Genomic DNA, 16508 nt, shown 5'->3' with positions numbered 1-16508 from the left:
TCCTAGGTGCTTGTTTTGTCTCTTATCCTTCAATGTCTCTGTGTTCTAGGTGCTTATTTGTTTCACGTAAGGATTGAATCCTGATCCCACTGCTTGCAATTTTCTATTAATTTCCTTCAGCTGTTCTTCTAAGTTTCCTCTTTGCTTTACATCTCCAGTGACTGTGTGGAATTGGGCTACTTTTAGGGATGTGTTACTAGAAGTAACTTAGTTTGAATAAGAGAAGTTTTGACCACATACTTTTCTTCTGCTGTATAAATTTGTTTTAATTGGGTTTCTTTCTCTCATTCAGTTCTTTCTCTAGTCCTTTCATTTCCAAGAGGAACTTCATGAATATGATACTGGCAGCAAAGTCATCAAATTTGATGCATGTGATCATTACAGGATCGCGTGCATCAAATAACTCGCAAATAAGAGAAAAATACATATTGTTTTAGTGTGTTCAGAGATCTTGAAGATGTTCTATCTGCATATTAACTGCTGGGAGCAATAACAGCATTTACTCTTAACTTCTCATTGTTGAAAGCCTTCTTCCGCTACCCATTCCATGGTCCCTTTACCCTCACGAGCACCTCGAGGTCCTGGTTCTTTGCATTGAGGGGTGACTCACTTTCGTCCCAGAAGGATCGGGCCATTAGTTGGGTCTTTTTTTTTTAGGGGGTTATGGTCCAGGAATTGAACCTGGGTCTCCTGCACGGAAGGCGCACTTTCTACCCCTGAACCACCCATGCACCCTAGCCAGGTCTTTTTTTTAAAAAGTTCTCTGTGTCTGCATTTCTCTGTCTGTAAAATGGGAATAATATAGCAGTGGTACTGCTTTTTTAGGGATATTGTAAGGATTAAACAGAAAGCACTCTAAGTAATGCCCAGCTCACAGAGTAAGCCCCATGGAAGATTAGCTATTGTTGTTGTTGCTATCAAGAATTTATCTTCTGCAGAAATTTTACTTTGTAATTTGTGGTGATCTGTCATTTTTAATGTTTCCTAACTTGCTTTCTAATGCCCTTTTTATTTTTTTACTTTCCCTTGTTAATATAAATGTCTAATATTTAACTGTAAGGCCTTTTTTACATGTTAAGTCATAATATTGGAATGCCCATAATTATGTGGCTTTGCATTTTATTTTTAATCAAATATATTTAGTTTCTGAAGTGTTGGTATATTTGTTTTAAGCTTCTGGGTATGTGTAGTGTATAAGTTTTGTGTTTCAGCTTATAGAATTGAAAAAATGGATAGAAAAAATCTTACCACCTTTTAGTTCACAACTATATCTCTTTCTTTCTAGGGTGGTTATTGCTGAAAGAAATTTCAGACCATTCTTTCTTAATTATATAGTTTCAGTAATACAGTTTTTTCAAGACAGACCAAGAACTAGCAAGGATGAGTACTTGTACTGCTTTGCTACAGTTCTTGAGTTACTGTCAAGACTGGTTTGTTTTCTCTGGGTTTTATCATTGGCATATAGAAGTAACTTAAAGAAGTATATCTCTCCCCAAATCTCTCTTGGAAAAGAATCCCAACCCTAGCCTGCTGCTCCTAAGCTTTCATGATAAGAGAAGGGTTTGAGGAATATTTACCTTAAGATCATTCCAAAAGCCTTGTTTTGATGCAAGGTGAGTGCTTTTATGCTAGAGATAGGTTAGTAGAAGGGATTTTAATAACCTTCTTTCAATAACCTAATTTTGGGATCCTCTTTGGGTGTGGCTTCCTTCCTGCTTCCTTTGGGTGTGCAGTAGCTAGCCTACACAGATAATCTAGCTGGCTAATGTCATGCTGCTGTGGGCTGCACACTATGGATTTTCAAATCATATATTTCTTCATGGAGATAGTAATTTTTGAGGCATTAAGACAGTTCAACAATTCTGCTGAGTGACACTGATCTGAATTGTCGTCTTGAACCAGGGAGAGGATGAGATCAGTCATTGGTTTTCTCAAATATTTAGCTTGGTAGTGTTTTCTTAAATGTTTTTTATTGTGAAGTATAACATACATACACATGCAAAAAAAAAAAAAAACAATTCTTTAACGAGTAGTTACAGAACAGATTTTAAAATTTGGTATGGGTTACTGTTCCATAATTTCAGGTTTTTCCTTCTAGCTGCTCCATAACACTAGAGACTAAAAGCAATACAGTAATTCAGCAGTCATACTCATTTGTTAAATCCCATATTTCTCTGTTATAGCTCCTCCTTTTCCTTTGAACCTTTTCCCAGTTTATAGGGATCGTTGGGCTATTGCCATTCTAACTTTTTCCTGTTGAAAAAGGGTGTCAACATTATAGGGTAGAGGGATGGAATTAGTTGATACTCTCGGATAGGCTGGTGCCTCTGAGTTCAGGACTTATTTGGCCTAGGAATCCTCTGGGGGTTATGGGTTTCTGGAAACTAAACTTAGTGCGCGAAACTTTTATTGAGTCTCAGAACCCTGTTAACCTTCTTTAGGGTTAATAAGAATGAAGTTGGTTGGGGTTTAGCAAACCAAGATAATCAGCAATATCTAGCTGAAGCATGCATAAGAGTAGCCTCCAAAATAGCCTTTAGACTCTTATTTGAATTCTCTTAGCCACTGACACCTTGTTTTGTTACATTTCTTTTCCCCATTTTGATCTGGAGGATATTGTCGATCCCACAGTGCCAGGGCTAGGCTCATACCTGGGAGTCAAATCCCACATTGCCAAGGAGACTTTGACCCCTGGGTGTTATATCCCATGTAGTGAGGAGGGTAATGATTGTCCTTGCAGAGTTGGGTTTAGAGAGAGAGGGCCACATCAGGGCAACAAAAGAGGTTTTCTGGAAGTAACTCTTAGGCATATTCATAAGTAGGCTTAATTTCTCCACTACAGAAAGGATTTCATAAGGACAAACCTCAAAATCAAGGGCTTGTTGGCCTATTTACTTGGAAGTCCCAAATGTTTGAGAGAGTACCAGATTTCCCAGGTGGGAAAATTTAATAGTTCCATAGTTTTTCTCCAGTCCTTCGAGACTCCACTAATACTTTTTTATTATCGGTCTACCATAGTCTGGGATGTATCCAGGTATTACTATTACAGTAAGTTAAACAGAATTATAAGGCCTCTTTCCCATTCTGGATTCCATGTGTTTGGGTTGTTTAAATGAGCTATCCAGGCAGGTTGATTTAGATGATCCATTATAGAAAATTTAGGTTCTAGACACAAAAAGTCTCCTGTTTTGGTCTCATACAGTAGTTTAAACTCTAGAATATATACAATATAATTCCTTTTTATCTCTAATTAAAGCCGAATCTATTTTCAATTACTTTAACAATTGTTAAATATGGCAGTTATATATAGCAGTGCTGACTTTCTGAGCTGCAGAGCTCCAGCTCTTAGGTATCACAGAGGTACTCAAAGTTCTAGGGAAATACCCACTTATACACATATAGCATAGCATCTCAGAATCTAGAAATACACTTACAGTTCTGGACTAAGTGTAACTGCTCTAAGAGCTTGTGGTCTAGGCTCCATTTTTCTTACCAGTTGTGAAGGATGTTTTTAAAAATTTATTTTTTATTAGAACAGTTATAGGTTTGCAAAAAAGTAATGAAGAAAGTACAGAGGCTCAATTACCCCCCCCACCACATACTTGCAGTTTTCCCTGTTAACATTGTGCATTAGTGTTCACTCTTTGTATTATACAGTTCTAATCTGTTAACATATACAACCCAAATTGATAATTTTAGCCACTTTCATACATTTCAGTGGTGTTAATCATATTCACAATGTTGTGTTACATCTGTGTTAGTTTGCAAGCTGCTGGAATATGTTATACCAGGACTGGAATGACTTTTAAAATGGGGAATTCAATAAGATACAAGTTTACAGTTCTAAGCCTATAAAAATGTCCAAATTTAAGGAATCCAGGGAAACATACCTTAATTCGAGGAAGGCCGATGGGTCTGTAACACCTCTATCCGCTGGGTAGTCACATGGCTGCATCTGCTAGTCCCTTGCTCCTGGGCTCCATTGTTTTCAGCCACTTTTACTTTGGGGATTCCTCACTTTGCTTCTCTGGGGCTGGCTTTCATCTCTTGGCTTCCCTTGGCTCTCTCCAGGTTCTGGCTTGCTTATTATCTCGTGGTGATGTCTGCTGGTCTCCAAGCATCTCCAAACATCTGGTGTCTCTGTTCTCCAAGTGTCAGCTTCTATGTCAGCTCTGCTCTGAAGTTTCCATCAGTTCTGTCATTTCTGAGGGCTTCCGTCATTTCTGGCTCTTTCCAAAATATATCCTCTTTTAAAGGATTCTAGTAAACTAATCAAGACCCACCTTGAATGGGTAGAATTACATCTCCATCTAATCAAAGGTCACACCCACAATTGGACACCCCACATTTCCGTGGAGATAATCTAATCAAAAGTTTCCAACCATCAACATTGAATTTGGATGAAATTCCTCCACAAGATTGAATCAGGATTAAAACATGGCTTTTCTGGGGTACATAATATTTTCAAACCAGCACACCATCACATCATTTATTACCAAAAATTTAACTGCACCCCAGACAGAGACTTGACACCAGTTGAGCATTGGCTCCCCATCCCCCACCTCCAACCCTGCCCCCTAGGACCCTCTATTCTAGTTCTCCCCACTCCTTTTTTTTTTTTTTTTAAATATGAGAAGTGGTAGGTTTATAGAAAAAAAAATACAGAAAATGCAGTTCCCACATACATGCACTATTAAACAGGCCTCAGTGTGGTACCTTTGTTACAACTGATGAGGGAATGTTATTATAATTGTATTGTTAACTGTATAGTCCATGGTTAACATTAAGGTTCACTGTTTGTATTATACAGTCCTATTTTTTAAAAATTTCTATTCTAGTAACATAGATTACCTAAAGTTTCCCCTTTTAACCACGTTCACATATTTAATTCAGTGCTGTTCATTATGTCTACAGTGCTGTGCTGCCGTCACCACCATCCATTACTAAAACTTTTCCATCACCCCAAAAATGAAACTCTGTACAATTTAGGCATTAACACTCCCCATTCTATATTGCCACCTTGGACCCTCGTAACCTATATTCTAGATCCTGACTCTAAGAGTTTGCTTGTTCTAATTTTTTCATGTCAATGAGATCTTAAAATATTTGTCCTTTTGTGTCTGGCTTATTTCACTCAACATGATGTCTTCAAGGTTCATCCATATTGTTGCATGTATCAGAACTTCATTTCTTTTTCAGCTGTATAATATTCCGTTTTGTATATATACCACATTTTGTTTATCCATTCATCAGTTGGTAAACACATGCGTTGCTTCCATCTTTTGGCAGTTCTGAATAATGCCACTATGAATGTCAATGTGGAAATATTTATTCAAGTTCCTGCTTTCAGTCTTTTGGGTATAAACCTAGCAATGGGATTGCTGTCTTTTGGATATAAAGCTAGCAGTGGGATTGCTGGGTTATATGGCAATTCTGTACTTAACTTCCTGAAGAATCGCCAAACTGTCTTCCATAGCATCTGCACCATTTTACATTCCCTTCAGTGAATGAGTGTTTCTTTTTCTCCACATCTTCTTCAACAGTTATAATTTTCCATGACCATTCTGCTGGATGTGATATCAGTAGATATCACATGGTATCTCATTGTGGTTTTGATTTGCATATATATTCTGGATATTAAACCCTTAGTGGATCTGTGGTTTCCATATATTTTCTACTGTACTGTAAGTTGTCTTTCATGATAAAGTCCTTTGATGCACAAAAGTTTTAAATTTTAAGTACCATTTTTCTCCTTTTTTTCTTATATTGTTTTGTTTTGGGTTTGAAGTATCCTGAAGATGCTTCCCTACGTTTTCTTCTTGGAGTATTACAGTTATGGTTCTTATATTTTGTTTTTGATCCATTTTGGGTTGATTTTTGTATATGGTGTGAGTAAGGGTTCACCTTCATTCTTTTGTATGTAGACTTCCAGTTTTCTCAGCACTGTTTGTTGAAGAGACTCTTCTTTCCCAGTTGAGTGGATTTGGCACCCTTGTCAAAAATCAATTGGCCATTCAACATGAGTGTTGATTTCTGAGCTCTCAGTTCAATTCCATTGGTTTATATGTGTCTCCTTGTGCCACAACCATGGGCTTTTTATTATTGTGACTTTGTAATATGCATTAGGATCATGAAATGTGAGGCCTCCAACTTTGTTCCTCTTTTTTTCTCAAACTAATCAATTTTGGACCTTAAAAATTTTCTGCATTTAAAGTCCCACTGTGCCAAGACACAGAAACTTTGGGCTAACAGACAAACAAGCAAAATATCTTCAAATGCCAGGTTCCATATTTTAAAATTTAAGCAACATTTTGCTCTACTAAGCATGGAAAATAGATCCTTGTAGTGTTTCAGGAATGATGAATTCACAGTGGTATAATAATCTCAGCAGTTATCAGTCATTTTTTGTTGGATATCAATTTCTTCCCTCAAGAAAGGCTGATGAAGTTTGGGCCAATGAATTAGAAGGAATAGTTTTGAAAACCCTCTCCAAGTGCTTGGGTGGGTCTACTCTTATGGCCAGAGGTTTCTTGACTTTAGACTTAGCCTCCATGGTTCTGCTTCCGAAGATATTTTACCTTCACTTTGTCTCTTTTCTGAGTCTTTTAGTCTACACTGGCAGGCGTTCCATTTATACAGGTGCCACAACACTCTTGTTGGCTTTCTATGCAGTAGCCTCAGATTATGCCTGTCAGACAAAACGAGTTTCCACAAATCCTTCCCGGACAATGCCATCTCCAATCGTGGCTTTTTCTGAAATGGCTGACAGATTCCATGTTTGGTTAAATCCTTCTAGGGTGTCCCTTTCTAGGAGGCCAGAATTTTCCAGACCATTAATTTCTGGTTTCTTTATATCCAAGAGTTAGCTTTCTCTTCTGTGCCTTCCCTGGGGCTCTGTCCTTTCTGTTTCCGCTGGTGGCTCTGGTGGCTCGCTGTGTGGGCTTTACCTGCAGTAGATTTTTTAGGACTTTTTATATATAGGATCATGTCATCTGTAAATAGGGAAAGTTTTACTTCTTCCTTTCTGTATTAGTTAGGTTTTTCTAGAGAAACAGAACTTATGTAAATATAAAATTTATAAAAGTGTCTCACATAACCGTGGGAATGTAGAGTCCAAAATCCATAGGGCAGATTTTTTTTTTTTTTTTTTTTAACGGAAAGAAAGAAAAAAAAAAAAGAAAGAAATTAACACAACATTTAGAAATCATACCGTTCTACATATGCACTCAGCAATTCCTAACATCATCACATAGATGCATGATCATCGTTTCTTAGTACATTTGCATCGGTTTAGACATAGGGCAGGTTTTGAAGCTGATGGTTCCAATGGAGGGTCTGGACGAACCCCACAGGAGAGGCTTACCAGCCAAAGCAGGAGGAGAGCCTGTCTCTTCTGAACCCTCCGTAAAAGGCTTCCAGTGATTAGATTAAACATCCTCATTAAAGAAGACACTCCCCTTGGCTGATTACAAATGGAATCAGCTGTAAATGTAGCTAAAGTGATCATGATTTAATTCTATGAAATGTCCTCATAGCAACAAACAGGCCAGCGCTTGCCCAACCAGAGAAAGAGGTACCACCACCTGGCCAAGTTGACACATGAACCTGACCATGACAGTCCATCCCTTGTCAACTTGGCAGCTGTACTCATCACTGTAAACCATACCTTATTTCTAAACAGAAAACAATAAAAGACACATTTTTTCCCTCACCTAACAATACCCAACTATCTTTTTTTAAATTAATTTTTAATTTTTTTAAAAAATACCAAAAAACGCCAAATGCAAATATTTGTAATTTTTTTATCATTCCATTCTACATATATAATCAGTAATTCACAATATCATCACATAGTTGCACATTCATCATCATGATCATTTCTTGGAATATTTGCATCTATTCAGAAAAAGAAATAAAAAGAAAACAGAAAAAGATTCATACATACCATACCCCCTACCCTTCCCCCTCACCGATCACCAGCATTTCACTCTAAATTTATTTTAACATTTGTTCCCCCTATTATTCATCTTTATTCCATATGTTTTACTCGTCTGTTGATAAGGTTGATAAAAGGAGCATCAGACGCAAGGTTTTCACAATCACACAGTCACATTGTGAAAGCTATATCATTCTACAATCATCTTCAAGAAACATGGCTATGGAACACAGCTCCGTATTTTCAGGCAGTTCCCTCCAGCCTCTCTACTACATCTTGACTAACAAGGTGATATCTATTTAATGCATAAGAATAACCTCCAGGATAACCTCTCGACTCTGTTTGGAATCTCTCAGCCATTGACACTTATTTTGTCTCATTTCACTCTTCCCCCTTTTGGTCGAGAAGGTTTTCTCAATCCCCTGATGCAGAGTCTCAGCTTATCCTAGGGGTTTTCTCAGTCCCTTGATACTGAGTCTCAGTTCATTCTAGGATTTCTGTCCCACGTTGCCAGGAAGGTCTGTCCACACCCCTGGGAGTCATGTCCCACATAGACAAGGGAGGGCGGTGAGTTTTGCTTGTTGTGTTGGCTGGAAAGAGAGGCCACATCTGAGCAACAAAAGAGGTTCTCTTGGGAGTGACTCTTAAGCCTAATTTTAAGTAGGTTTGATCTATCCTTTGTGGGGTTAAGTTTCAGATGAACAAACCTCAAGATTGGAGGCTCATCCTATAGCTTTGACTGTCCACACTGCTTGTGAGAATATCAAGAATTCAATTTGGGGAAGTTGAATTTCCCTCTTTCTCACCGTTCCCTGAAGGGGACTTTGTAAATACTTTTTATTCACTGTTCAGATCACTCTGGGATTTATCGGGGCATCACTCTGGACAAACCAACAAAATCTCATGTCCTACTCAAGGTTCCATGTACTTATGGTGGTCAATTAAGCTGTCCACATAAGTTATATTAGGAGATGCACTAGTCAAAATATAAATTTTGTACCAAATAAACATTTTTTACTTTAGTCTCACACATAAGGTAAAATTTTAAAATATTAATTACCATCTATTTTCAGCACCCTGCAGTAATGACATTCCTTTGTTCTTCCTCATGCAAAAACGGTTTTTAAATTAGTGCATTTAGTCACTATCAATATACACTCTAGGCGTTTCTAGATTATACCATCTCAGTCTTTATCGTCTATCTTTCTTTCTGATTTCATTTGTGCCCCCAGCCCTCCTCCCTCTATCATTCTCACATTCAGCTTCATTCAGTGTTTTAACATAATTGTATTACAGTTAGGTAGTATTGTGCTGTCCATTTCTGAGGTTTTACATTCAGGCCTGTTGCACAGTCTGTATCCCTTCAGCTCTAGTTATCCAATATCTTACCCTATTTCTATCTCCTGATGAATACCCAACTGTCTTGCATGTAACCAGAAACACATTAAATCTCTCCAGAATAGAGTGCAAGTCCTTGGGTAGTATTCATTCTTAAATGAATATCTTGATATCTTACAACTTATGTAGTGTAACATAAACAAAACAGCATTACAGTGCTCGTTTCTGTAACTGATCACATGGTCATAGTTTGTATTTATCTTACCTTCTTCCACTACCCATTCCATGTTCCCTTTGCCCTCAGCAAGCATTTCAGCTCACCATGGTTCTTTGCCTGGTGGGGTGACCCAAACCTTCATTCCATTAGTTTCAGAGCCATCAGTACTCCTGCTTGGATTGGGTTGTTGCAGTTTTCCATTGATTTTAATCACAGGGCATGGTAGGCAGTACAAAAAGATTCCCTAGGGGATCTCCTATATTCTAGGAAAATTCTTCTTTACCTCTGTTGTGTAGCTGCAGTCCTGTTTCCCTTTGATAGTTGGGGTCAGTCACTCCAGGCAGTAATGTAATCCCCTTCTTGGCTTGTTGATCCAGGGGCATGAGTAACCCAAAGTGACCAGGTGGCAGTCGTAGATTCCAGTGCAGTGGAATCATCATTGTTTCTCCTGGTGGAAGCACTCCTGCTTTTGGAACTAAAACCTGTAGACCAGCAGAGCTCAGGGTCCAAGGGACAGGAAGCAAGAATTTTCCTAGGGGATCACTAGGAGTAATAGTGAGTGGAGCCACTCCCATTTCCACCCCTTGGTTCCCGGACCCATGGATCCTGGCTATGGGAGAAACAGCACCAAACGGCGGATGCTGATTCAGAGCATACACAGCTTCCTGGAGAAGACTACCCCAGCCCTTCAAGGTATTGCCACCTAGTTGGCACCATAATTGAGTTTTCTTTTTCTTTTTTTCCCCAGAAAAGGCAGTTGTATTGTTTGTGGCAAAGAGGTCCATCAGCATCTTGGGCCCAACTGCTGTGGAATAGCAGCGGTCACAGAAGGCAAGTGGCTGAGGAAAGAGTCCATCAGCGCGTGAGGCTAGGAATCCATTCTAGTTAAAATGGTCCTTCCAAGGTTTGCCAGAATATTGAGATAAACAATTGGATGTATGGTGGAGAGTCACTTTGATCTCAGAGTTAGTAGTTATTCCCGTAAAAAGGAATTCAGTCAAAGAGGAGCAATTTCCCTTGTCCATTGTACTTTGTTCTTGTGCAAAAGTATTGCAGAAATAATCAAGAAAATGGAATATCTGTGCTTAACTCTCTGGACATCAACAAGCAAATCAAGAAGTTATTTTTTGTAAAGTTTCATCTTTTTCCTCAGAATATTACTCAAATATGTGTCACTCTCTAAAGAAGTATTCCTAGCTATTTGACAATGATGGGAATCATCTGTGATCAGAATTGAGAAACTTTGATCTGCCCATAGATGCTGTTCATGAAGTATGTGGCTTTCTTCCCATTCCTCAGTTTCTCTTGGCCTTCACTTCTTCATACCAGGGGGTTTAATTAGATTAATTGAAATTTCATTCCATGTCAAAATATTGTGGTGACAACACCATGTTAGAGAGATAAGGCTCAAAGTTACAAGACCAGTGATTTTTTTTTTTTTATGGGTGTCATTTTTCCAATAGCATGTGCATACTGCAAGTCTCTGTCACCTTTTTTTTTTTAATTAATTAACGGAAAAAAAGAAATTAACCCAACATTTAGAAATCATACCATTCTACATATGCAATCAGTAATTCTTCACATCATCACATAGATGCATGATCATCATTTCTTAGTACATTTGCATCGGTTTAGAAGAACTAGCGACACAACCGAAGAAGGTATAGAATGTTAATATAGAGAAAAGAAATAAAAGTAATAATAATAGTAAAAAAAAAAAACAAAAAAAACCTATAGCTCAGATGCAGCTTCATTCAGTGTTTTAACATGATTACTTTACACTTAGGTATTATTGTGCTGTCCATTTTTGAGTTTTTATATCTAGTCCTGTTGCACAGTCTGTATCCCTTCAGCTCCAATTACCCATTATCTTACCCTGTTTCTAACTCCTGCTGGACTCTGTTACCAATGACATATTCCAAGTTTATTCTCGAATGTCGGTTCACATCAGTGGGACCATACAGTATTTGTCCTTTAGTTTTTGGCTGGACTCACTAAGCATAATGTTATCTAGGTCCATCAATGTTATTACATGCTTCATAAGTTTATCCTGTCTTAAAGCTGCATAATATTCCATCGTATGTATATACCACAGTTTGTTTAGCCACTCGTCTGTTGATGGACATTTTGGCGGTTTCCATCTCTTTGCAATTGTAAATAACGCTGCTATAAACATTGGTGTGCAAATGTCCGTTTGTGTCTTTGCCCTTAAGTCCTTTGAGTAGATACCTAGCAATGGTATTGCTGGGTCGTATGGTAATTCTATATTCAGCTTTTTGAGGAACCGCCAAACTGCTTTCCACAGTGGTTGCACCATTTCACATTCCCACCAACAGTGGATAAGTGTGCCTCTTTCTCCGCATCCTCTCCAGCACTTGTCATTTTCTGTTTTGTTGATAATGGCCATTCTGGTGGGTGTGAGATGATATCTCATTGTGGTTTTGATTTGCATTTCTCTAATGTCCAGGGACATTGAGCATCTCTTCATGTGCCTTTTGGCCATTTGTATTTCCTCTTCTGGTAGGTGTCTGTTCAAGTCTTTTTCCCATTTTGTAATTGGGTTGGCTGTCTTTTTGTTGTTGAGATGAACAATCTCTTTATAAATTCTGGATACTAGACCTTTATCTGATATGTCATTTCCAAATATTGTCTCCCGTTGTGTAGACTGTCTTTCTACTTTCTTGATGAAGTTCTTTGATGCAAAAAAGTGTTTAATTTTGAGGAGCTCCCATTTATTTATTTCCTTCTTCAGTGCTCTTGCTTTAGGTTTAAGGTCCATGAAACCGCCTCCAATTGTAAGTTTCATAAGATATCTCCCAACATTTTCCTCTAACTGTTTTATAGTCTTAGACCTAATGTTTAGATCTTTGATCCATTTTGAGTTAACTTTTGTATAGGGTGCGAGATATGGGCCTTCTTTCATTCTTTTGCATATGGATATCCAGTTCTCTAGGCACCATTTATTGAAGAGACTGTTCTGTCCCAGGTGAGTTGGCTTGACTGCCTTATCAAAGATCAAATGTCCATAGATGAGAGGGTCTATATCTGAGCACTCTATTCGATTCCATTGGTCGATATATCTATCTTTATGCCAATACCATGCTGTTTTGACCACTGTGGCTTCATAATATGCCTTAAGCCAGGCATCGCTAGACCTCCAGCTTCGTTTTTTTTCCTCAAGATGTTTTTAGCAATTCGGGGCACCCTGCCCTTCCAGATAAATTTGCTTATTGGTTTTTCTAATTCTGAAAAATAAGTTGTTGGGATTGTGATTGGTATTGCATTGAATTTGTAAATCAGTTTAGGTAGGATTGACATCTTAACTATATTTAGTCTTCCAATCCATGAACACGTTATGCCCTTCCATCTATTTACGTCTTCTGTGATTTCTTTTAGCAGTTTTTTGTAGTTTTCTTTATATAGGTTTTTTGTCTCTTTAGTTAAATTTATTCCTAAGTATTTTATTCTTTTAGTTACAATTGTAAATGGGATTCGTTTCTTGATTTCCCCCTCAGCTTCTTCATTACTAGTGTATAGAAATGCTACAGATTTTTGAATGTTGATCTTGTAACCTGCTACTTTGCTGTACTCATTTATTAGCTCTAGTAGTTTTGCTGTGGATTTTTCCGGGTTTTCGACGTATAGCATCATATCGTCTGCAAACAGTGATTGTTTTACTTCTTCCTTTTCAATTTTGATGCCTTGTATTTCTTTTTCTTGTCTAATTGCTCTGGCTAGAACCTCCAACACAATGTTGAATAATAGTGGTGATAGTGGACATTCTTGTCTTGTTCCTGACCTTAGGGGGAAAGTTTTCAATTTTTCCCTATTGAGGATGATATTAGCTGTGGGTTTTTCATATATTCCCTCTATCATTTTAAGGAAGTTCCCTTGTATTCCTATCTTTTGAAGTGTTTTCAACAGGAAAGGATGTTGAATCTTGTCAAATGCCTTCTCTGCATCAATTGAGATGATCATGTGATTTTTCTGCTTTGATTTGTTGATATGGTGTATTACATTAATTGATTTTCTTATGTTGAACCATCCTTGCATACCTGGGATGAATCCTTCTTGGTCATGATGTATAATTCTTTTAATGTGTTGTTGGATACGATTTGCTAGAATTTTGTTGAGGATTTTTGCATCTATATTCATTAGAGAGATTGGCCTGTAGTTTTCTTTTTTTGTAATATCTTTGCCTGGTCTTGGTATGAGGGTGATGTTGGCTTCATAGAATGAATTAGGTAGTTTTCCCTCCACTTCAATTTTTTTGAAGAGTTTGAGGAGAGTTGATGCTAATTCTTTCAGGAATGTTTGATAGAATTCACATGTGAAGCTGTCTGGTCCTGGATTTTTCTTTTTGGGAAGCTTTTGAATGACTAATTCAATTTCTTTACTTGTGATTGGTTTGTTGAGGTCATCTATTTCTTCTTGAGTCAAAGTTGGTTGTTCATGCCTTTCCAGGAACCCGTCCATTTCATCTAAATTGTTGTATTTATTAGCGTAAAGTTGTTCATAGTATCCTGTTATTACCTCCTTTATTTCTGTGAGGTCAGTGGTTATGTCTCCTCTTCCATTTCTGATCTTATTTATTTGCGTCCTCTCTCTTCTTCTTTTTGTCAATCTTGCTAAGGGCCCATCAATCTTATTGATTTTCTCATAGAACCAACTTCTGGCCTTATTGATTTTCTCTGTTGTTTTCGTGTTTTCAATTTCATTTATTTCTGCTCTAATCTTTGTTATTTCTTTCCTTTTGCTTGCTTTGGGATTAGTTTGCTGTTCTTTCTCCAGTTCTTCCAAATGGATAGTTAATTCCTGAATTTTTGCCTTTTCTTCTTCTCTGATATAGGCATTTAGGGCAATAAATTTCCCTCTTAGCACTACCTTTGCTGCGTCCCATAAGTTTTGATATGTTGTGTTTTCATTTTCATTTGCCTCGAGATATTTACTAATTTCTCTTGCAATTTCTTCTTTGACCCACTCGTTGTTTAAGAGTGTGTTGTTGTGCCTCCACGTATTTGTGAATTTTCTGACACTCCGCCTATTATTGATTTCCAACTTCATTCCTTTATGATCCGAGAAAGTGTTGTGTATGATTTCAATCTTTTTGAATTTGTTAAGACTTGCTTTGTGACCCAGCATATGGTCTATCTTTGAGAATGATCCATGAGCACTTGAGAAAAAGGTGTATCCTGCTGTTGTGGGGTGTAATGTCCTATAAATGTCTGTTAAGTCTAGCTCATTTATAGTAATATTCAGATTCTCTATTTCTTTATTGATCCTCTGTCTAGATGTTCTGTCCATTGATGAGAGTGGTGAATTGAAGTCTCCAACTATTATGGTAGATGTGTCTATTTCCCTTTTCATTGTTTGCAGTGTATTCCTCACATATTTTGGGGCATTCTGGTTTGGTGCATAAATATTAATGATTGTTATGTCTTCTTGTTTAATTGTTCCTTTTATTAGTAGATAGTATCCTTCTTTGTCTCTTTTAACTGTTTTACATTTGAGGTCTAATTTGTTGGATATTAGTATAGGTACTCCTGCTCTTTTCTGGTTGTTATTTGCATGGAATATCTTTTCCCAAGCTTTCACTTTCAACCTATGTTTACCTTTGTGTCTAAGATGTGTTTCCTGTAGACAGCATATAGAAAGATCCTGTTTTTTATCCATTCTGCCAGTCTATGTCATTTGATTGGGGAATTCAGTCCATTAACATTTAGTGTTATTACTGTTTGGATAATATTTTCCTCTACCATTTTGCCTTTTGTATTATATATATCATATCTGACTTTCCTTCTTTCTACACTCTTCTCCATACCTCTCTCTTCTGTCTTTTCGTATCTGACTATAGTGCTCCCTTTAGTATTTCTTGCAGAGCTGGTCTCTTGGTCACAAATTCTCTCAGTGACTTTTTGTCTGAGAATGTTTTAATTTCCCCCTCATTTTTGAAGGACAATTTTGCTGGATATAGGAGTCTTGGTTGGCAGTTTTTCTCTTTTAGTAATTTAAATATATCATCCCACTGTCTTCTAGCTTCCATGGTTTCTGCTGAGAAATCTACACATAGTCTTATTGGGTTTCCCTTGTATGTGATGGATTGTTTTTCTCTTGCTGCTTTCAAGAGCCTCTCTTTCTCTTTGATCTCTGACATTCTAACTAGTAAGTGTCTTGGAGAACGCCTATTTGGGTCTATTCTCTTTGGGGTGCGCTGCACTTCTTGGATCTGCAAATTTAGGTCTTTCATAAGAGTTGGGAAATTTTCAGTGATAATTTCTTCCATTAGTTTTTCTCCTCCTTTTCCCTTCTCTTCTCCTTCTGGGACACCCACACACGTATATTTGTGCACTTCATATTATCATTCAATTCCCTGATCCCCTGCTCAAATTTTTCCGTTCTTTTCCCTATAGTTTCTGTTTCTTTTTGGAATTCAGATGTTCCATCCTCCAAATCACTAATTCTATTTTCTGTCTCTTTAAATCTATCATTGTAGGTATCCATTGTTTTTTCCATCTTTTCTACTTTATCCTTCACTTCCATAAGCTCTGTGATTTGTTTTTTCAGTTTTTCTATTTCTTCTTTTTGTTCAGCCCATGTCTTCTTCATATCCTCCCTCAATTTATCGATTTCGTTTTTGAAAAGGTTTTCCATTTCTGTTCGTATATTCAGCATTAGTTGTTTCAGCTCCTCTATCTCATTTGAACTATTGGTTTGTTCTTTTGACTGGGCCATATTTTCAATTTTCTGAGTGTGATCCGTTATCTTCTGCTGGCGTCTGGGCATTTAGTCAGATTTCCCTGGGTTTTGGACCCAACAGGTTGAAAGATTTTTCTGTGAAATCTCTGGGTTCTGTTTTTCTTATCCTGCCCAGTAGGTGGTGCTCGTGGCACACATTTGTCCGCGGGTTCCCCCAGTAAAAGGTGCTGTGAGTCCTTTAACTTTGGAAAAGTCTCGCCGTGGGGGAGGTTCGCCAGCCGAAGCGTCTTGGAAGAGTGCCAGCCGGCCCGAGGGTCCGAA

At 37.7% G+C, this 16508-nt stretch overlaps 1 protein-coding gene and 1 pseudogene across 8 annotated transcripts in view; one reads left to right on the top strand and one right to left on the bottom strand.

Annotated features, from left to right (window-relative positions):
• The window catches only part of EHMT1 (euchromatic histone lysine methyltransferase 1), a 342941-nt gene that overhangs the window by 268207 nt on the left and 58226 nt on the right, over positions 1-16508 (top strand). The window lies entirely within an intron of this gene.
• Positions 23-16508, bottom strand: part of LOC143654252 (structural maintenance of chromosomes protein 5 pseudogene) — a 29338-nt pseudogene continuing 12852 nt past the window's right edge.

This window comes from Tamandua tetradactyla, chromosome 2, assembly GCF_023851605.1.
Source record: "Tamandua tetradactyla isolate mTamTet1 chromosome 2, mTamTet1.pri, whole genome shotgun sequence".
Lineage (NCBI taxonomy): Eukaryota > Metazoa > Chordata > Mammalia > Pilosa > Myrmecophagidae > Tamandua > Tamandua tetradactyla.
Note: the sequence above shows the minus strand (reverse complement) of the source record. Positions and strands in the feature narration are given on the sequence as shown.